General features: G+C 40.0%; 2 long non-coding RNA genes across 2 annotated transcripts in view; both read right to left on the minus strand.

Annotated features, from left to right (window-relative positions):
• Nucleotides 1-23,695, minus strand: part of LOC121667793 — a 211,476-nt gene that overhangs the window by 80,441 nt on the left and 107,340 nt on the right. The window lies entirely within an intron of this gene.
• Nucleotides 9,492-10,976, minus strand: LOC121667794. The gene is made up of 2 exons (XR_006017156.1): nucleotides 10,888-10,976; nucleotides 9,492-10,309 (listed from the first exon to the last, which is right to left on the minus strand). It is a non-coding gene; the product is annotated as an uncharacterized LOC121667794 (long non-coding RNA).

Consider the following 23,695-nt stretch of genomic DNA (forward strand, 5'->3'; position numbering starts at 1 on the left):
AAGTGAGTAGTGTGGTGTCCCTGAAAGGTTTTCAGTAATATAGACCAGTTCCACATCTAGAACAGCACATAAGCATTTGCAACAGGCAGGTGCAGTGTCAGTGGAGAAACAGATAACAGCGACATCAGTGCAACACAAAAACCATCTGTCCATTGTCCATATACTGTTACTATTCCACATGAATCTGTTTAAACACAGGTCTGTTATGTTGATTCCCTCCCAGACCTCCAGCCAAAATAATCAAAAATTGTGATTTTTGTGATTTGTCTTTTTACGAATTAGCTATACCCTTTGAGATGTTCTTACATGCATTAAGATCCTATCTGTACAGAACATATATATCACTCTATGACAGAGAGTGGTAATTTATTGCAAATTGGGAAAAAGGGTAGCTAACATCTTAAAATAACAATTTCTGCAGAAGGCCTTCTAATCAATGTCAAAATCCATGCACTTGAGGTATCCTTGAGGAATTTAATGTGCTTTTTGTACTAATGATATTTTTTTCTGTAAAGTTAATGTAATAATTTTCACATCATTTTAATGTGTTGGTACTGCTTATTAAAGCAAAGATTAAGTTGCCAGATGATAGCATGCTATTAAATATAAAAAAAAAAAAAGAAGAAGAAAAAAAGAAAAGAAATTAACTATTTGGACACTAACTAGGCATAATTAATGGCTATCTGAAGTGGATTTCCAAGGAATAGTACACAGCTTGTTGACAGCAGGACAAAAAATTCCATGAGAGCAAATATGCCAAATTGCATTTGAAGGTCTATAGAGATTTGTATGAAATATACATAAAAATCATGTAATGCATATCTGACCTTCCAACTCTTGTGGCTGCACCATGATCTATCTGTACATGATATCAAATGATATATCAACAAGTGCTAAAGGCTGCTAAGCAACAGGGAGAAGAAAAAAAAGTACAGGTAATTTGCACTATCTGAGAAAAGAACAGGGTAACACTTTTTTAGAAGACTTCATGATGTGCTTGTTAAAAACCAGTGACACTACAGCAATGCCCAATGGGTGTGTTTTTCAGCTCTATATTTAGAGAAAAAAACTGTGATATGATCTGCAGCCAGAAGTAAATGTCGAGAGAACTCACTGGGGGCTGGTTGGATGGGGCAGTGCCAGTACTTACTGGAGAAAGGAAGGAAATGGGTCCTCCAATTCTGCCTAAGCCCAAAGCAGCCGTGACTCCAAACCCGAGTGCTCCTCTGTTATTGCCAGTGCAGCAGACAAGTGTAGGCACAGAGATCATACAATCAGTCAGGGCTGATTTGCAGAGCAGCCAGGTGTTAATCACACCTTTAATACAAACACAAAAATCATACAAATCGCTACCGATTTCACAGCTCTTTCCCCCACCCCCCCCCCCCCCCCCCGTATTGTAAAATATAGGTAAAAATTACCCCAGTGAAGGTTTCTGGGACCAGGTTACTGTCAGTAGCTAATAAAGAAAGCCAGGATTCAGGCCCTTGCTATCAAATGTACCAACAGAGAATTATTACATCTGCCAAGGTGACAGACAATTAGAAATGCTGGATGATTTTTTTTGCACATGGATGATTTTCTTGTAGAAATTCACTTAAGCAGAGCATTTCTTTATTTCAGGTTTTGATACTGGCTGTGTACACAAGGACAAAGAGCAGTGACAGGACACAGATAATGAGCCTGGATCTCAAGAGTGTGGGACATTAATGGAGGCAATTGTGCAAGATACTTGAAGCCGATGGCCTTATGCATCTGCTTGAGGATGAATGTATGGGCCTTGGGTCTGCATTTTATACCAGCTCCTCAGTTCTGGCAAAAATCATCTGCTCTTTAGTTGCAAAGCTCTGTATGAGCTTGCATGGCTGGAGCAACGAGCAGCACAGAAATTGTTATTGTGTCCAGGCTTTTCAGCTCTACTTTCATGGCATATGATTTTAATATTTCTTTTTAAATCCCTCTTATACTTTTTTTCTTTTTAAAGCACAATAATCCATCTCGTACCTATTCACCCTTCTGATTATTCTCCTTCTCAGGTATTTGTACATTTGTACCTTTTGTGGGAATGCCACATGAAAGAATAAACTTAATAATACAGAACATTAATAAACACCCTTGCATGTCTGGCTCTTTCAACTTCTCTAATCCACACTTTGTTCCCTCTTTTAAGCAAGGTGCCACACAAGTCTCACTCCGCTAATCAGAGGATAAACTTAAAAGGAAGAGATGAATAAATCACATTAAACTGGGAAGCAGCCAACATATTTTCCAAAAACCAAAGGTGAAATCTCAGCCCCAATTGAAGCTCCTAGCAAAACTCTCCTTGATTTCAGGGGGATTAAACTCATCATGAATGTAAGGCCTTTGTAGCCTGTCACTTTTTGCCATACGGAATGAGACTTAAAGCTGTATGAAAAGAGAAAGCTCCAACACACACCCACGGAGACCTGTTTTCACAGCAAATACAGTATTATGGCTGTTTCTCTAAGGATCCTTTGCTTTATTGGTGATTAGTTTTAAAATGTGCTTACAGAATTTGAAAATAGGAGTTCCTGATCTCCACTTCTCATTGCATTTAAGTTCTCTACAAAGTACTTTTAACTGTTTGCAAAAATGTTCGTTCCTAAAATGATACAGGAGAGGAAATAAAGGGATTGCTTCTGGGATAGCAAGGGATCTGGGGGGGAGTGAGGAAAAAACAACCCAAGGAAAAAACAACCCAAGGAAAAACCAACTGCCCCCATTTAAAAAAAGTCATCACTGAATGTTTTCATGCCTTCCAGTTATAAATTTGATTCAATGGGTCACTAAATTAAAGCAGTGATAAGCAAAATCAACTTTTTGTGCAAAGAGATAAGAAAGTACAAATCTCTCTGAGACATCAGGTTTGTTAATCATCTAGAAAAAACAGATGTCCAAAGTACCTATTGTACTTTCTGTGAGCAGCAACTCGCTTTCTTTTATGTAATTGAGACATGGCTTCAGTTATAAAGACTATCTGCTGCTCACCAGAGGGACCTGGCTAATTATTAGAAGTAGTCATGCCAGTAATACTAATGAATCCAAAGCTGCCTGGCACTGTAATGGCCCCAGGCCATTTGACAACTTGGTACAGATGTTTTGTGAATTTCTGGAAGAATCCTTTTCTTCATACGCTCAGTGTAAGGGAAGGGATGGGGCTTTTCTTATTGATCTTTGAAAAATTAATCTTTAATGAAAACGAAACTCCTTTTCTATCCTTTTGCAGCCCAAATATCATTGCCTCTCAAGGAGAAAGAAAATGCTGAACTGATTCAGAAAGGGAGACATTTTTATAGAGAATGAGACAGCTTTACCTATCTTTTAGCACCAATTATTCATATCCAGCTGATTTTTATAGCTTTGGTTCCAAGAGGATGGATTATTACTAAATGATTTATGTGAAGCACTGTTAAAAATGAATACTTATTATAAATTAAATTGAACAAGAAGGGTAGGCCTATATCTTAACACCACAGGGGATCTGAGATCACTTCCCACTCTCCCACATATTTATCTGTGCAAAGAATGAAACTCTTCTGTAGACAACTTTACTTTTACACAGCCAGGGTAACAAGCCTTCTTTTTCCCCCATATTTTTTTGCTTTTTACATAGAAACTGTTGGTGCTTTGGGATGGTGATAGGCAGATACAGCTCCTAGCAGAGTTGCCTTTGAAAAAATCTTTGCCATCACAATATAGCAATTAACTTCTTTGCAAATCTGCCATGTCCTTTCACCAGATGAATATTTCTTTAGGTCTCCCACGGAACTGGGGATCACACTGCTCCCGCTCCCCTCAAGCACAGACAGGCCTGTATTAATCACATAAATGCAAAACAAAAAGAACCTCTGAGAAAAACCTCTTCAGGTAAAGGGGGCCTTTAAGTGCTGTTCTTGTTTTAAATGACACTTCCGTTTCTTGTCCTCTCTGGATTTACGAAATAATTTTATTTAATTCTTGTACATAATAAGAGCCTGTGACTCTGGCTCAGACTTTGACAATGACTTTATGAGTCCTCAAGCATTAAGTTCTGTATAAATTGAGTTTCATATCTGGAATTTGAAAATAGCTTACTCAAAGTTAGCTCATCTTTTCTGAGAAAACAAATATACCATGACACTGAGTACAACAAGCCAAATTAGACAAGAATATTCAGGGAGAAGGAGGCCATTTAGCAGGTCTTACAGAGGTCTCAAAATATGGCAAATTTAGGAAAAAAACCAATCCCCTCTGTACTTGTAATACATTATACTTATTGAAATTTGTATCTTTTCCATTTAACCAGTGTTGATTACTGTTAATTACTTTTCTTCACAATGAAAAATAGAAGTTACAATCAATTCAAACCTTTACAGTCTGAAAGATCCTATCAGCTAATATGACAGTGATCTCTGGCTCTTCAGAGAAAGAGGCTCTCGGCAGGATCTCAAGACATCCTGTATTAGTGCAGGGTAATTAATGTTTTCCTGTTACTGCTGTACTATGGACCAGAGCAGGCTTAATTAAAACCTCCTGCTATGGACTGCAAAGCTGGATTTTTATATAAGTATGTGGAAGAACCACAATTTTTTTTTCATGTCAGTTTTCATTGCTAATTTCTGGCATGTAAATTGGATAAAAGTCTATCTTCCTTTCAAATATAGCTTGGGAACTGTGTTTAAAATATCATTATGAGGTAAATGCAAAAATGGCCGGATTTACATAGTGGACTTGGAATCAGAGCTTACAAGAGCTATATGACTTGCTAATCACCCCTGTAAAATGAATACAAAAAATGTTAAAAATACAGTCAATTCAAAGAGTGACATCCCAGGTAAACCATTAAAAACTTTAACCTTTTCATCTTCCCAAAAATCACCTTCTCAACTCCTGAATTCCCTCAGTGTCTTTCTTAAAAACTTGATTGTACAACCAGTTTCTGGTCTTTGTCAGTGCAAAATTTGAATTCGCTTTGATTTGAGGTTCAATCCTTCCTGAAGTGAAACCAAAAAGGCAGGATATACATAAATGCCATTATAATGTATAATACAAAAGTAGAAAAGAGTCAAATTTGCCATAGCACTTTTCTGTAGCTTTATATGCAGCTCTAGCAGTTAATTGAGCCTACAGTGGTTCTCTTTCATTTATAAAACTTGAAGGTGTGGGGTGTGCCTTGTTTCTACCTTCACACAAATCTGTGGATGAGTTGCAAGAGCTTTCTACCTTTAAAACACATTTTTTTAATGCAGTGTAAACCCAAAGCTAACAATGTTTTGCTCTTTTTGAGGAAACTGTGCCACACAGAAGAGACAAGACACTCCCATGGGAATCAACTTGGCCAGCACTTGCCTCTAACATTGAGGCCCCAGGTGCAGTTGCTGTGGCCAGTGACTTCTGCAGGGGAATGGTGCTGTGCACAGCCCAAGCTTAAAATCTGAGTGAGCCTCATGGGAAAAAAACCAAAGCCCCAAAACTGGCAGGAGACAAATTACAGACACTGTGTACAGCTGCCAGGCCCACACAAGCTGGACTCCAGACAAGCTGGAACTTGTCACTGAACAACTGGAAATAGGAAAAACTGTATTTTTCAGATGAATGAGATAAGACAGAATTAATGTTTATCTGAAAATTGGGAAGAAAACAACATCATTTCTTTTGCTAGCTTAGCCCATCTTATCATAATATTTGCATTTTCTCATGTTTTGATGCTCATGGTTTTCTCCAAGGACATAAAAGTCTGCTGCAGGAACTGGGGCAAGAGGCTGAGAAAAGATAAGGAAAGAAGAGCATCTCCCCATCTGTCCACTGTGGGTTTTTTCCTTCACATTATGCAGAAACAGAGTCCAGTTTTGGATACTTTGATCCTGAAATGTTCAGAGTTCTAATTCAAAGTTATCTTTGTCTGTGGAAAAAATAGCAGAGGCTCTGCTGTGCGTTTGCAGGATCCCAGAGATCATATTCAGAGCAGGAGCCACAACGATAATTTAACTAGGATGTCACTCCTGTGGTACAGAAGAGTGAAGGAGAGCCACACCAAACTAGTTCCCAACATCACAATTTAAATGGAGAGAAACAACTAGAATGAGTTCTGCTATCCAGGAGCACTGGGTTCATTCTCTCCCTCATGTAGCATATGCACCATTTTTACCACCTTTGCTACAAATGACACCCCCAGGTTACTCTTCTTATGCTACTGCATGGCACTGTTGTGGAGGAACCCATTCCAAGTAGGATTCATCTGGATAATCAGCTACAAACCATTTTTGTAATAAAACTTCTCCACCTTAAAAGTTTGCACCACATTATCCTTTTTTTCCCCCACAAATTCAATAGTTCTGATTTTCTAAAAGATGAAAATGAAGTGTCCATTATGCTGGAGAAATGTCAAGGCTTCTACTCTGTGATGTTATGTTATTTCTGTAATTGTCTGCCCACTATCAGTGAACTCTTTCATTTGGACTGTGGAACTCTATAAACAGCCTTCCAAACAAAGAAAAAGTCCTGTGTCCCAATCACACACTACATCTTGGTCTGCACTGTAAATGATGAATAATGCTCAGCAGCCACTCCTCAACCCTTTCTCTTTCAGCCAAGTTCTAAATGTAACATCACACAGGATGAGGAAAGTTTATAGTTGCTGAAATAGCATAGACTTAATTTCAGTCTTTCTCATGCCAATTTGCTAAAGCAGTTCAAGAGACAATGTTTGCCTTAATTTAAGAGGTCCTTGAAATACTCTGTGAAGAGTAAGAGAGAGCTCCCATCACTTTTGCAGTGGCTGATCCTCTGAGAAATACAGCACTGGTACCAGTCCAGCAAAGCCTTTAAGCATATATCTATTTCTAAGTTCTGTGTAGACTTAAAATAAGTTTCTTGTATGAATCTGTAAAGCAAGATGAAAAAAAAGATCATCTACATGAGCAATTCATATGTTGAGTAGAAGGGAGCACATGTAAGTAGATCTGAGTGACAGAAAAGAGGACGGTATAGAGACAGAGAAGTGCTGTCATTACCATAGCAACAGCAGAATGGCAATTATGTGAAACACCAGAGATAGGAAAAAAAATTACTTCCTTTTACCTGGAATCTCATATCTAATGGCATATTTTCTTTAGCTTTGGATATTACACACAGTGTGTGAATCTCTCCCTTTCCCACTCCAATTTGATCATATAAATGCTTGAGTTGGAAGGACCTCAAAGATCATCTACTTCCACCCGCCCTGCTGTAGGCAGGGACATCTCCCACCAGCCCATAAGCATCCCTCTAGGAAAAAAAATAGGGTGCCTAAGTATTATCTTTCTGGACTGGCATTAGGGGGCAATTTATGGCCACATAAGCCATCAATGACTTAAAATAATTGAGGAAGACAAATTTCTTTAGTAATCAAGTGGGTTTATGCTGGAATGGAATAGCTATGAAACAGTTTTTAATAAAATGATTTTTGCAATAGCAAAGGCCTCAAATTACTTTCAAAACTTATTTAACTGGAAAGAGTCTTTTACAGCCACGTAGATTCCAACACATCGCCAAAATTGCTGATAATTGCTGGTTTGAGCATGAAAAGTGATCCTGTTATAATGCCATAAATCAGTATATCTTCTTGTACTAGAACAGAGTCCACTGTTAGTGGCACTGGAGGAATGGTGCTTCCTGGGGGAAATTAAAATGGGGAGGGGAAAATGTTACCTGTCAACATCTCCAAACAGCACCTGTGTAGCTCTGCAGAGAGAGAGAGAGAAAACAACAGCGCATCTTCCTGTCCCTCTGGATTCATTTTTGCCATTCAACCAACTCTCCAGCATGCTGACCTACATCTCTTACTGCCTTTCCTGGTTAAGGAAGAAAGACTTCCAAGCCTTTGAATAACAACACATGAGGTCTGCATTCACTTTAAGTGGAAAATATTACAAACTCTAACCTGTTTAAAGCATTCAAACAATTATTATCCACTTCCATCACTCTTTCCATATTTTGTTCTATATTTCTTGCCAAAACAGGACCTGTTATATAAGTTTTTATGCCTCATTTTGCATGTTCCTTCAAATACATTTCTATTAATTGATTTTTCTCTGCCTTCTAAATTTAGCTTGTGCCATTTTTTTTCTTAGCCTAGAAGTTTTGCAGTCTGCTGGTTTTGAATTAGTTCTTATTTAACATTTCCAGGTCATCCATCTGGCTGGCAATAACATGCATTTTTGAAGAAGAGCTGGGAAAACAGGCTCTCCCCAGGGAGCAGCGAGGGACAGAGCAGGAAATGCTGCAGCATTTGCAATGCCCAGGCAGCAGGTTCTGCACAGCTGCAGTCAGGCTCTGCTTCCTCTGACAAAAATTACAGCTCAGTCACAAAATTACTGCTTTTTCCATTTGCAATACTTGTTTTCAGCCCTTTGGGGCAAACACCAAATGCTCTAAGAAAAAAGGACATTAATGAGCAATAAGCCTGGGTGGACAGAGCTGAGGAGAAAGGAAAGAGTCACCAGTATGATCATACGTGTTCAGAGTTCAGCTTATGTAATTACAAAAATGGAAAGCTTCATTGTGAAATAACATAAGCTTATGTAGTGTAAGATTATAAAAAAGGAGAGATCGTGTGGTTCAAGACTGGACTGCTTCTGGCAGAGGTCTGGGTCCTGAGAAATATCTAAGAGAATATGCCTTGGGCTGACACTGTCAGCACATTCTTTCTCAAAGACTCATCCCACTTCTGTGAGTTGGGAGATCAGGTGGGTGATTTCAAAGAAAATAAAATAATTTGTATCTACCTCTTTTCACAGGAGTCTGAGACTGTACAACAGATAAATGACCTTATGACAAACCCTTCGACTCTGTGAGTATCCTGAGTAACTTCTTTCCTTATCACAGCAAGAATGGGAAGAAAAGATGTCTTACAATCTATTGAGTTAGAGGGGCAGAGGTATCCACCACTGATATTTCTGCACCATTTGGAGCTAGGACTATGGAGAAAATACATCCTGAGTCAGCCTGAATCCTGATTTGGATTAGAGAGTCTCATTTTCAGCAGAGTCCTTAAGCAAGCACAGGATTATGTTCACTGAAGAGTTGCCATGGTCAGCATGAAGGCCTTGCCCCTGGCCATGTGTTGCTGAGCAGCTCTGTTGCAATGACACACAAGTGAACATTTCCTCTCTGCTCTCACTCATTCTTGTAGATCCTGTTGTACACCATGCAAAAGAGAATGTGCAAGATTTGTTTCCCAGTCTCTTGTAGGAAAAGTTGTTGTCTCCTGGTAAGGGGGAAGACACAAGTCACTGTCTGGACCTGAATGATTAATTTTGCCTCCTCCTGAGAGATTGGAGAGGCTGCTATGGAGTTCCAGTGGAATTCAGACCCTGAGTTCAGACCGTGGTAGCCTCTATGCCCTTTAGTCCAGGTTTAAAGTACGACTCAAGACAGAAGTGAGATTTTGTTTAAGAATGGAAAAGGTTCAGGCATTAAGGATTGAACACAAACCTACAGTAACACCACAGTTAAGTTACTCTGTAATTGGTTTGCTGAACTAAAGCATCAAAAAAGTTGTCTTTTTTTTCTTTGCTAATCATACTTAAACCTTCTCAAAATGATTTGTGATCATCCCTATAACATCATTAAAATGCACTGCCTTTCTTTACAAATAAGTAGATGTTTTTACTGGGTTTCACCATTCCTTGTCATCTTTGCTTGGACATTTTCCTTCTAACAGTCTCCACTGATTTCAGTATTTATCCCATCCCCTGCTACAGGTGAGAACTGAGAGAAACAAAAATACAATAGACTGGGAAACACTTAAAGGCTTAATTTTTTACACTGTCAGATTTCTGCTAAATTCTGAAGAACAAATCCTACCCATTGGTACCACATCACCAGCTCTCTGTGTTAGAGAACAAGCATAGAATGAGGTTGTCAGATGATGGAAGGGTTAAATCAGGTTAAAGAAGATTGCTCTGTCACTAGGGATGATTCTATCTGTGAGAACCAAACACTTTGCAGAGGCTTCATTCTGCAATCACAGCAAATTTTTCAGACTCCTCCAGGTGGATGAGATCAGCATCTTTCCCGGTGTGAAATCACAGCAGACCCCGCTGTTCCTCTGCACCAGGCACCGCTGCAGCACATCCTGCACCTCCTTTTCAAGGACACAGATTTCCTCCTGCCGGTATTTCACATCAGTGAACGCTTCCTGAGGGTTTTGCTGAGTGCTCCCCTTACATTCCCCCGGGGTATGTGTGAGGCTGAGCTCCACGGGGGAGGCCATCCTTGTGTTCCCTCTGTGTGGGGAAGCGCAAGCTCTGCTCTCGAAGTCTCTGTACTGCTGAAAGACACAAAGTTTGTTACTACAACTCTTCTGCCTTTTCAGGCCTTTATTTCCTGGGATATTTTGTATTTAGTGACTTGATGTCACATTTACATAACACAAGATCTAGTAAAGGACTATCCATCCAAGAAGATCGGGTTTTTCAATGTAATATATGTTATACAAAGAATATTCACTAGATAAAAAGAACCCCCAGCACAAAACAAACCACCCAAACAAAAAAAAAAAAAAACAACAAAAACCCAAAACAAAAAAAACCAGAAACAAACAAAACCACAAAAAACCAAACCAAACAAACAAAAAAAAAAAAGCAAAACCTAAAGAAAACCCTCAAGCCAAACAAAAAAACCCAACTAAGAAACTCAAGCAAACAAAGAATTCCTTTAACAAATGAACCCTGAAGAAGTGGTGCAGGCTGATGATTTCAGTGATTATCAGAACGTGGGAACACCTTCCATTACCAGAAAAAAAACACTACATAAATGATAGGCTCTATACTTTAACAGACCCAGGCTCACAATATTGTATCATGTCCTGATGCAGAAGAAATATTTTGAACAGGAGCTCCCTACCTGCCCAGGATCTGCAGAACCTCATGAGCCAAAAAGCAACATCTTCCTGGAGCTGTGGATACAAATGCAATGCACAGTGGAGATTTAAGGATACAAATTATTCCATTGAAGACAGCCAACAGGTTCCTCACGGCCACAAGAAAGAACAGATCATTTCCTACAGTACCAAAGCAACCTTGAACAGAACAGTAAACCAGCTGCATTTTCAAACCACCTGCAGGCAGCAGGGAGAGGACAAGAGTCAAGAAGAAAAAAATGTCCTCAAAATTATAATAGAAATACATTTTAGTAGAATTCAGAACTATAATGAGATTGTAAATTAAGATCTGCATAAACATATGGACATTTTCGCAGAGTAAAGAATCGCCTTTCCATTTCATTCACAGAAAGGAATATGTATTTGGGCAGGAAACCATTAGGAATAATTAATTTGTATGAACATACATTGTAATTTTTCTAATTTGGCTTTATAGCATTACACACTCCAAAAAAATTAAAATGTTAAATAGCAGCTGCAATAGTAATTTTTTGGAAAGTACAACACTAAAATATTCACAAGGTCAAGGGAATCAGAGACACCTGAATGAGGCAGTGAAGATTTAAAGTACTCTTGAAGCTGGGAAATTACACACAGAGACACACATATGCTACCTCAAGATGCTCAGGGACTGTTTTGCTAAGAAGCAGCTTGAGCTGCCATTACAAGCACTACTGAAGTCACAGCAAATTCAAAAGCGAATTTGATTTTCTTTTCTCAAGTGACACCATGTAGCTCTGGGATAAATTACTTTCAGATGCTTTAAATGTAATTTAAAACATACCACTTACAATCAGGAAAACATTATTGTTTATGAATGTTTCATAATGATACTATGGAAAAATCCATCTTTGCTCAGATGATGGCAAAAAAAAGAAAGATTGAAAAAAGCTTTGGAATGATATTACTTGCCAGGTTACTCCCATTAAGTCAGAGGACTGCAATCATCGTTTTTATTTATACTCAGCAGTACAGATAGGAAAATGACACCAATTTAAAATATCTAACAGCTCCAAAAATTATTCTTTTTTTTAATATTAATAATTAAAACTTACTCCCAAAAATGGATCAAAAATAATTTGCATATCTGCAAAATCTTGCAGGAGCTGGGAATACAGAAAGAACCAACATGTAAAGAAATTAGACTTACAAATTTTGTAGCATTGTATTCACCTCAGTGGAGATACCAACAGCACAGATTAGTAATTGATGATGATTTAAATTTATTTCCAGACAATATGATGGAATGACAGAGCAGCCACCACACAAAGGAAAAGGCAGTGATCTGTGCTACCAGCCTGGCTGTGTGAGGACTCTGCCCAAGTTCCCATTCAGGGCAGGATTTTTAGGGTTTAACACCAAAAGTTCCCACACTGGCTCCAGTTCAGCGTGACGATGGCCTTGGAGCCACGTCTGTCACCTGAGGGAACAGGAGGGGAAGGGAATGGAGCATCACGGCTTCCCCAGGCAGTGGGGAGCCCCAGGTCCCACTGAGCTACCCAGCCAAGAGGAGGAGGCAAGGAAACGGCAGGGGGATAATGAAGTGTTGGATCAAATTTCTTCCCAGAGCAACAGCTTATTTATCCTAAGGGAGTGCTGGTAGCAGTGCCAAGGAGAATAATGGTCCAAAGCAGTGCCATTTATCCCCAGCTCTTTACAGGACAATGCAGGAAACCCATTTGATTAAAGAGGCAGCCCTGCACTTTATTGCTCTTGATTTCTTTGTTATTCATGCATCTCTGGATAAATTCAATCTGTTCTCCAATATCATCAGAACAACCCGAGGAACATTTGAGAGCTAAAGTGATGATGTGATCCAGCAGTGTGATGGGGCAGAGATAAAGCTTCAGCAGCCACAGCACTCGCTGATAAAGACTGAGTGTAAACATCCCCTTCCCAGCCCGGAGGAGGAGGAGCACTAATGTTTCTGTTTATGAAATTAATAGGCCAGGAAGTGCAGCAAGCCGAGACATCGGGCTGTTAGCAGGAGCCCTGCTGGCACCCACTTAGGAAAAAAACACCGAAGCTGTGACAGCAAATAAGGTTGAGGAGTTGGGAGGTTTTGCTTTGGGTTTTTCTGAAGAAGTACATAGAGACATCAGCTCTATTTCAGTGACTGCTTCCTCCTCATCTAAAAATAACACACAGCCCTCTATGTGTGTGGTCAGTCAGCAACTCGGGCCAAACACCCAGCAGATGTAGGTGACACCTGGGGACAATGGAGGACCTGACTGGAAGCAGCTTTTGGCAGTGGGCAGACAGCTGGCTACATGGATAAGAAATCACTTAATATTTAAAGAATTGTGACATTCGTATACACTTTATGGGTCTTGCTGAGGTTATCTCTTTATTAATGGATTTTTTCTGTGATTAGCAGAATTTGAGGGTACTGCTTCATGGCAAAGTATCAAAAAATAAAATTTATATACAAAACTGGTCACCAGATGTCACTGTCTTGTCATTCCAACATGGCCAAAAGTACACAAATCATCAGCAGAAAAGAAAATCATAGACACAAACAGGAGGTAAGAGAAAATCTGGAATATGAAGAAATAGTCTCCTTGTTAGTCAGCAAAACTGGAAGAACAAGATGCCATTGTTTACTTTGTAACACGTTTGTCACCTCTATTATAATCACTGATTTATCACATTGACTCCCTGAGGGCTTTCCCCAGCACCGGTAGGTGCCACTGATTACCCTGCAGCTGGAGAAACGTAGGATGAGCGGTGACTCTGTGAGAAGATGCTCCCAATGAGAGCAGGCAGGTCTGTATGGTCAGGATGACAGTAACCAGCGGGACTGTCTGAGTAGCTTCTTCCATTGCACATCTTTTAGGAAAATTCCAGTTTTGTGAATATGTCTATCTGCTATAGATATACGTGCTCACCTATAGATGGAAGATAACAACACTATCTTCCAGAATAAGGTCAACATTTTATGGACATGGAATATTCTCATGCACAAAAGTAGCCTTTATTCTTCCGTAAAGTGGCTACATTACAATAAACTGCTGAAAATCTCCATGTAAAAACTGCATCTTCCAGCTTGGTGTGCCTGAGAGCTATCTAATTACAAATATTCAAACACGAGAGGTGTCATACCCAGAGAATGAACACTGCAATGTCTCTGCGTGAGTGCTGTGAAAAGGGTGAAACAAAAGCCTCCAAAATTCATCTGGTGCACAGCAGCACGACCAGCGCGATGTGAGAGGCAGCTCAGCTCTGAATGAACTCACAACCGCGTGCATTTTGCCCCAAGGCGGGGACAGCAGGGTTAGTCAATCCCTGGGAATGTCCTGCTCTCACTCCTTGTTTGGCTCAGGGAAGTTGTTACTCTGAGGGAAACGTCCTGGAGTGAACCTGAGGCCTGAGAGTTTGGGGGCTCCCAGCTTGGCTTGGGACAAGGTCAGAGGCACTCAGAGATGCCAGAGGTGGTGCTGAGGCTGCTGCCTTCTCCCCTTTCAGCTCTGACCCCTGCTTTGGTTGGCACTTACTGAAGTGACAGATACGTAATTATGTAATTAACTCAGAGACAGACAGATCATCTTGGACATTCAGTATGAGCTTATCTACCTTGCTCTTGCTTTTTTTTTCCTTCCTCGACATCTAGATTGATCTATGCCTTTTCATTCCAAATTAAAAATTGGTGCTGGATCAAAATAAATTTGATACTTTTTTATACAGTGCTGGTATTGCTTATACTGGACTGGTATGATATCACCAGTACAAATTTTGGATTTCACCATAGAATACCAGGACAAAATAAAGAAAAATTTTCCTGCTTATTGTTTAAATTTTTGCCTGAGTAAGAATTACAACATCAAGAATACTTTGGAGTTAGGTATTACAAGTTAAAATAGCTAAGGGCTGTTAACATTGGTCCTGCAATCTTTCCTGTTGATACCTGTGTGCAGTGTTTGTTGACATTAATAAACAGCTGCAAGCTAAGTCTTCCTGTGAGCACGGGCAATAGTCACATACTTTTGTAAAGGTACAGCTTGTAACTACAATTCAGAAAAGCTCTGAGTGACTCAGAGTAGAAGACTTTTAAAAGACTGAGAAGTAGCTTAGACTATAATAATTTGAGTTCTTATTCTGGAACAAAGCATTCTGGCTTGTAACTGTCACAGAAACACATGCAATTATTGGAGGCTTTTTCATGACAATTTTACTTCCATTAAAGCTCTGGAAAACCCATCAATATTTGTCAAATGAAAATGGCTAAAATGATAGAGAAAAATGCATTGAGAGATTGTATAAATTGTGAGGGAAGAAAAACTACCAAGCTTTCCTGATTAAAATTTTACAGTCAGATCTCAATTGCAATCAAGTTACAACCCCAGCATTATAAGCATTGTTCAATAATATAGCAAGTGACAGCTCCTGTCCCAAAGAGATCAGCTTATTAATATAATTTGATTCATAAGATGCAGTAATTATGTTGTGCATGAAACTTGCCCCTAATGATGCCAAGAGCATTGATCTCTAAAATGGAATTCTGTGCTAGTATTTAGTTGCACATTCTCTGATTAATGCGCTTACAATCTATGGATATTCTTGGTGTAGGATTTAAAGTAATTTCAGATGACCTAACTTATTTTTTGACAAAAAGCAAATGGATTTGTTTGTCTATTTATGTTTGTTTATTTAAACAAACTTATTGGGGGTGAAAACCTTATTTTCTGTAGGACCGGGACCAGAAACAGCCAGTATCCATGGGGTCCTTAAAGTGGTCTTGCAGAGTCTGGTGAAATCTAATTGAAAACAACTGGACTGGATGAGATGGACCAGGATCTTAACTAAAGGGTTAAAATGGCTGGGGAAGGGAGTAACTGGGCAGTGTGTGATGATAGAAATGCCACATTGCTCTGTCACTCGGAGACATAAAGAGACTGCACTGTGTTTTCATTTAAAAAACCCCCCACTTTAATGAAAAATAAAATGTACGAGGAAGGATGGGTGGAGCATGTGAATTCTGGTATCATTTAGAAGTACTTCTGAAGAATATGGCCTAAAATGTCATAATATTGACTTTAACACCATTAAACATTCTAAGAATTCAATCAACATACTCCTTGCAATTACATAATTAAAACTCAGAATAAGATAGTATAATTGCTGTTTTATGGCCATCATGACATAATGAGTGGTTTTATGGCAATCTCGGGTAAATCTGGATTTGGGTAATTTTAAAAAGTTGTTGATTTCCACAGTATCATTCATGATTTTGATTCCAAATTCTTCAAAATAAAGAGAAATTCTGTCAAAGATGCTGTTTGTGGCTTCCACTTTTAAAAAGATTTGAGAGGAATTTTCCTTTTGAAAGGGTTCAATAAAAGCTTAAAAACTCAGAAACTGTAGCGTGAAAATTTTTTTAGAGGCATAAACAGCCAGCTGCAAGCTGATTAATAAAAATACTCAGCTCAAAGTGATTGTTAATGAAGATGATAAGCCCCAGAAAACAACCATTTATGGGCAATATATAACTTAACTTAAAACTGCAGCTCAACCACAAAGCCTCTCCCTCCCACACACCACATTTCATGCCTCGCATCTCGAGATCTGAAGCATGAAAGACACAGCCTAAGGAAGAGAAAGGAAAAAAAAAAAAACTAGAAAGAAGCAAGTCTTTGTGTATGTGTATTGTGCCTCTCAAATATTGGTTCAGTTTGAGGAGCTTTCGTCCTAGAGCCACCTCAGCCATTTCCCTGAGAGTTGCTCTGCAGCTCAGCCTGTCTCTCCCAGTTTCCTCTCACCCCTGTGCTACACCCGGCCAGCCCTGGGAAGGTGCTGGAGCACTGGGAAGCTCACGGCAGGTCCACCTCGCTCCTGTTCAGTGGGAGGTGCCGTGAGCGCTGCCAATCCCTGCAGTTTCAGTTCTGCTTTGTTTAGCGAAGTATCAAGGGCTCCGAGATGAATGGCAGCCATCAAGCGACGCATTCAAACCCCTACCGCAGCACTTCTGAGCATCCCAACAGAAACCAAGACAGGCACCCAGCTGCCACTTTTTATTACACGCCACACAGTCACATTTGCATAAATACCCACATCTTACCAGCAATGTCTGCAGCTGCTGCTTGTTTAGATGAACCAGAGCAAAGAAAACAAATTATTGCAGGCACGCACAGCACCAAGCACGAGATCTCACTGCAGGCTTAGAAAGCGGGAAAATTTTGGAGAGGGCAGCTTGCAGAGTTTTTATCAGCTCCCAGACTAGGTGGGGCTGGCTATATATAGATATATGTACATAAGTCAGATCTTTAACTAATGTGCAAATGTGTTTCTGGATCACTTCTTTTACTGTCACCAAAAAAATCGTAAGTTAAGGCTGCATGAAAATCTCATCTGTCCTCATTTCACATACTACATGATATTCTGATGTCAGCGTTTGCATTTTCCTTGCCAAGGAGAACAAAATGACAAAACTTCACAGGGGTGCACATTACCGAGCATGTAACTAAGGGAAGCTGAAAGCTGAACTCTCGAGGAGTATTTAAAATATTGAAGAATGTTCAGTACTGAGAGTGGCATGAATGATTCAAAATATTTCTCAAATTTGTTGATAACATAATAATAATTATAAAAAGCAGTTTCCTACCTATAATCTAGTAAGATAATGCTAAAAGTGTCACACTTGGGCAATAACTGCAAACCAGTATTTTCCAGGTTAACTAAGGCAAATTCCAGTTTACCGTGTGCAGATACTGGGGAACAGGGCAATTACCTCTCCGAAAGCACCTGTGTGTCCAGAAGGTCGCATTCATTCTGCTCTGAATGGAATTCAGTCAAATCTGCCGAAGCTCATTGTCAGTAACACACATTAAATCTGGGCTCTCACTTTCAAGTGTGGCTTTCACTGTCTCATCCATTATAGGCAGGTGCACGTTACTTTAACAGGTTATTAGAAGAGTAAACCTTTAGATTTACACTTAAAAGACAACTCTGATGATGTAAAGATGTAACCCTTATATTTCATCCTATGTGTGGTCAAATGCCTCCCCATGCCAATGCCACTTACCTGCCCAGGGATCTGACAGACAAAAACATCCCTCAAGCAAAACCCAATTACTTCATTAAGAAGTAATTAAGCAAGCCTGATATGGAGGCACTCAGATTTCTTTGCCTTGGACTTGCCTACATTTATGATGTATTTCTCCATTTCTACAGTTCGATTTACACCACATGGAGTACAACATAAAAGTTCTTTGCTCCCTTCCAAAAAACATCAGGGGGAGGGGAGGAAGAAAAGGGAACCTCAAAACTCAAAGCCAACATACTTCTTGGAAAGCCCTCAAATTATTTGGTTTTCTGATTGATTACATGTTAATTGATTGATTAACCTGCCAGGCTGAGTTCAGCTGCAGAAAACAGAACGGAGATAAGGCAAAACTAAAGAAGTATAACATTCCACATTGGAACTCCTGACCAAGTTGGGACGCTCCTCTCAATTCTGACATTTATGAAAGCAGATTTTAAAAAAACCCCCCACAGATACTGCACTTTAATCCAATAGGTTGCAGGTCAAGCTGAGTCCTCCTTTCACAGGGAGCAGCTGTGTATGGATCTGTGAATATTAGCTTCTCATCATATTTTCATGTTCCTTTTCTAGACTATGAACAGTGTCTTAATTTGTGCTGAAACAAACTGCTGGAACCACTCATTCTTCTCATTTTTCAGGTCCATAAACATTTGCTCCTCCTCCAGATTTGATATTCTGTTTTTTGTTTTCTTTCCTGCCTGCACATGAGGTAGAAACAAAGACTTTTGCAGAGTAAGCAGCAAGAGATTCCTTCAGGAAGGTTATCATTCAGCGTCTTTATGTGGTTCTCTTCAAATGTGAACACACTGGTGTGTGTTTCCACAAATCTTCCTACCTTTTCTAGCATTTAATAGCTTAGCTTCGAAGCAGAGGCACTCCACATAGTGGGAGCCAAAAAGTACATTAGTGAATTCATCTAAGAGAAGTGTGCTGTTAAATAATATGTAGACTAATTAATGTAAATGCCATGGTGAGAACATGCTGACATTGTTGAAGTTAATGATCCAGCTGCATTATCATTTCCAACGCTGTAATGTTGAGAAAACCCAAGAAACTTGGTTTTCTGCATTCTGGCACAGCATTTTCACTGGCATCTTGCAGAGACAGCTGAACAGCCTTTCTGTACTTCAATAAAGGCCACTGTGTGATTTTATCATGGATTTGGGACAACAGATTTGCTTTACCTACAGCCTTGAGCAAATTTTAACATTCTGTTTGATAAGTCAGAGGTGGGGAGGCCTGACCCATTTCCATGCCTCCATCCTCTCACATGCACATTATATTACTATATTCATGCATACAAACAATATTTAATGTACAGCATTACGAAGAATGACAACCCTTTTGCCAGACTGACCTGTACCATGCAAAAACCAGCTGTCTCCTTTTCACCTATGAATATTCTGTAGTTGGAACACCACTGACAGTTCTGATGAAGATGGGTTGGGTAGAGGGGAAGCCACATGCACTAAAGTGGCTCTTTTTTGATAACAGCAGAGTCAAAAAAGCACCCATCCTGCCTGCCAGGCAAAATAAGGAGATGCTCTTCAAAGTTTACCAAAGAGCTGTTCTGTGGAGTAATTGCTTGTCATTTCTGTATAATTATGTTTTGGCTGAAACTGCTCTTCAGACGAGGTATGAGATCTGAAGCATGGGCACTTCTCACCCTCTTGTCTGTGTGTATGGCAATGAAGGAGGCTTTTGAAAAGTCAGAAACCCACATCAGCAACACACGATGCTCTCAAAGAAAATGAATAAAAGCACATGGTGCTCTAAATGGCCTAAAGAACAGAACAGCCAGTGATGAGTTTTGGTTCATTTCATCAGGAGTATTTTTGCTGCTAATTTTCATGGTCCAGAATGAAGGGCAGTGCTTTACAAGCAGCAGAAAATCACAATGAAAAGAATGCAACATCATGGCCTCAGTTCATATCACACAAGTCAGGAGTCACTGACGTCTGATTTCAGCAGGGCTGAAGCAACCCTGACTCACAAATGCATTTAGCCACCAAAGGACTTTTTCACTGTGAAAATGAAGCTCATGTGTTCCAGCCCCTGTCTCAAGCAGAGCTGCCATAGATTCCTTTTCTACCTAAGTGTGATTCATTTTACAGTTTTAAAATTTCCTTTCAGCTACAAGTCCTGCACAGGGACTGCTACTTAGAAAGGATAAAAATGGCAACCACAGTTGCCCATCCTGCCTAAAGCCAGCGTTTCTTTGAAATCACAGCAACACAGATTACATTGGCCAAGGGAGAGATATGATAAGGCCCCAGGCAGACAGACAGACAGACCTTTTCCTTTCCATGGCTTTTTCTATGACCAGACAATTTCTTTGAAGATTATACTCTAGGGAGAGATTTTCTAGAGTTTCAGATATGCTCTAATTTCCAAAACGAATGCATAGACTCTAAAAAGTGTTCAGCGATGGAAAAATACCAAATAGGAGACAAGGCACTACAATAAAATCACATTTTATGAGAAAATGGAATAGTTAAACTGGGTTTTTTTTCCTTTCCTGTAACTTGTGTTTTTACTGACAGTGCGTAGCTGGCAAACAGGAACATGTTTATTTGTGAGTGGCCTTCTTGGACAGCCCTTCTCTTGTTGTTGAAACAAATCAAGAGTACACCTTATACCATGCAATCCAGCCTTTCAACACAGAGTAGCTGGTTTCACAAAGATAGCCGCTTCAAAGCTTCTGGTCAAAAAACTCCTTACCAATAGTTGCAAGCGGTGGTGTGCCATGTCAGCTGCCGATGGGCTGGCTGGAGATTTGCATAGGGCATCGCACCCAGAAACTCTTGTGATACATCACAGTAATTCAGTAAAAGAAGATAATTTTATATGACCTGGAATATAAAGCCCAGCTGCTGGAGGGGTTTGGGAATATGCAGCACCCAGGATGATGTATCTGCAGATAAGATTTATATTTATGCAACTTTTTAGCTGAAAGGTTGAAAAGTAAAAAGGAAAAACTTTTTATGCGCTAGACAAGCCAGCTACACATATGCATTATGCATATGAGTGGATGATAAATGGTAAATATATTTACCCTAGGGAATGCTCCACATAACAAAGCAAACACATGCCCTTGTCTCCATTTCATGTAACTCTTACAAAGTAAGAGCAAAAAACCACCACATTTCTCCTACTGAAGCCATTGGCAGGTTTTCCAGTCAATCTACACTGTTAGGTACATGATTATTATTTTTTTTTTCTCTGCAGAACATATTGTGTGAAAGATTAAATAGCAACGTGTGCACACAATAACACCAGGGAAAGACAAGGAGGTGGATCAGACATTAGTTACAGACTGGCTCAAAAGTTCACTGTAACCACGAGAAAAGCACCACTTACTCTTGCATAGGTTACACTGGAGCCCATGAACATACAGAAAACCCTCATGGGGAAAAAATGTGGTCTGGATATGCTACTGAAAGTAAACACACAAGGAATTCCTTCTGTCAGCGTGGTAGGTAACTTGTCCTCAGTCTGCTCACACCATAAGGTAAAATATGTTGGCTTAAATTTCAATTATTCTGCTATGAAGAACAGAAACAACTTGCCCAAAGGAATCTTAAGCTGCTCCAAGGCCAAAGTCTACATAATTTCAGCACTATAGGTTTCGTGTAAGAAGTTTGAGTCCTGTCCAAACTCTCAGTTCCCAGTTACCTACAGAAACCCAATCAGTTGTGGGTCCCACTGAAATGACATCCCAATTCTCATCTATCAAATTATCCTCCTTTTCTGAAGCTCACTGAAAATTCTCTCCAGTGAAATGAACAGAGGATTCAGAAGACCAGAAAGTTTTAATTTCAATTTGAAGTCCGCAATGAAAGTTGTAAAATGACAGTTCTATTTTTAAGCTAATCACAGCTTTGATGCTCCTCATCGAGGGCATGTACAAAGAACCTTTGGTTGACTACACAGCAGCTAATTTGAGGATACCAACATATCATACTATTTCTCCAAGGATTTTTTAAACTGACCCTTTATTGCCTCTTTTTATCTCTTAAAAGCTAATGTCACTACAGCCCTGGCAGCCTGTCACTGTGTAAAGCTTCTAGCACTCAGTAACCTTTGGAAGAGTATTCCCATGGTAACACTTCAAATCCTGATGGCTACATCATTTCAGCGCAATAAGCTTAATATCAGATGCTTGAGCCATCTGTCCAGCTCTTCAATTAACATAGTTAGCTACTGAAACTTCAGCAATTACAGATGTTATTGAAATCACACCACAATCAAGGAACAAATCCACAACACAAAAGCAGGACAAAGGAGACCTTAAAGCCACACTCCAACAGAGCCAGGATGAGTGAAAAGAGGAGAGTTACTTCATCCAGAATTAAATGCAATTAGAACTTAATCTGGCCCATAATATCTGCCTCAAGTCCTCATTTGTACTGTGAAGCAGTTGGAATCCTGTTCTCATTACTGTAAATGGCTGTGTGGTGCAAGGAAACAGAAAACCAAGCTCAGCACTTGTGTCCTCTATAAATAAACTTGAGAAACACCTTGGGACTGAGATGAAAGCAGAGCAGCCTGAGGCTAGGCCATGAGAAGCAAGATGCCCTCTTCTGCTAGCTTTGGACTTGAGGTAAATACCGTGCAGTCATCTGGATATATTAAGAACCTGGTAGATAAAAGTGCACTGAGCACAACCAAACCCCGTGATCTATGGGTATGGAGTGCAAATCATTGGGTTAAAGCAGGCAAACAGGGGTCCTGAAGGGACAGAAAACAGTACGGAGTCTCTCAGAGGGACACCAAAAGTGGCACCACATGGTCTGTGAGGGACAGCACCTGCAGAGAAGCTCAGGCACAAAAAGCAGGAGAGGACCTGGTGGGGAAGGGCAGTTCTGAGCTGGCTGCAGCTGGCCACACGCAGATTGGGGTCTGTCTGCAGTGCCAGTCACTGGCAGCAGCTCTCTGGCTGTTCTCCTGGAGGGCCAGGGTGAGGGGCTCACCTCACCCACCTGTAAATTCAGGGGTCTTCAACCAGTTATCTACACCACCTCAGTAGTCTGTAGAGAGACACAGGCATTTCTAAAGCATGACTTCTATGGCACTTTAGACATTTACTGTAGAATAAGACAAATCATTCCCTGTTCCTCTCCATGGGCTAGAAAAGCACTCTGTATGCTCAGCTCAGCTCAAGATGTCTGTACAGTGGATATCTAAATTAAGGCAGCAGAGTCTTTCCTTGGAGTACTCTGGTGATTGTGGTAAGAACTGTTTTCTTGGTTTACAGGGATCACAGAATTGATGAAACCAATGATGTTTCACACTCCAGCTGCAAGATCTGCACTGCTAAGTCCTTGCTAAAGCGTTACGAAAAGATGCTCAAGATCTTGCCCTGCCAGAAACAGAAGCCTGTTACCACTCCTGAGCTCAGCACAGCCTTCTTTCTGTTTGCAGCAAGAGAAATTCTGCTCCAAGTTATAAGAAAACTGTACGAAACTGTATGAAAACTGTATCAAACAATAAGTTTATGTCAAAAGACATTATGGTGACACATCAGCAAAAGAAAGACAGGGTACAAATGAATGCACTTGTAGCAGTTTGTCCCCTCACAGCAAGCACTGCTGCACAGCGTTTCATCTTTCAGCTCATGCTGGGTTTGATATTTAAGTGTTGCTGTCAGCCCTGAGTGTTCCAGGTAGTGCTTCTATTTCTTGGATTGAATCCATTAAGGGAAGCACTAAAGCCCAGGTGTCTTCCCATAC

Source organism: Corvus kubaryi, unplaced genomic scaffold (genome assembly GCF_017639235.1).
Source record: "Corvus kubaryi isolate FWS band 111438036 unplaced genomic scaffold, C.kubaryi_AGA036_p1.0 37382, whole genome shotgun sequence".
Taxonomy (NCBI): Eukaryota; Metazoa; Chordata; class Aves; order Passeriformes; family Corvidae; genus Corvus; species Corvus kubaryi.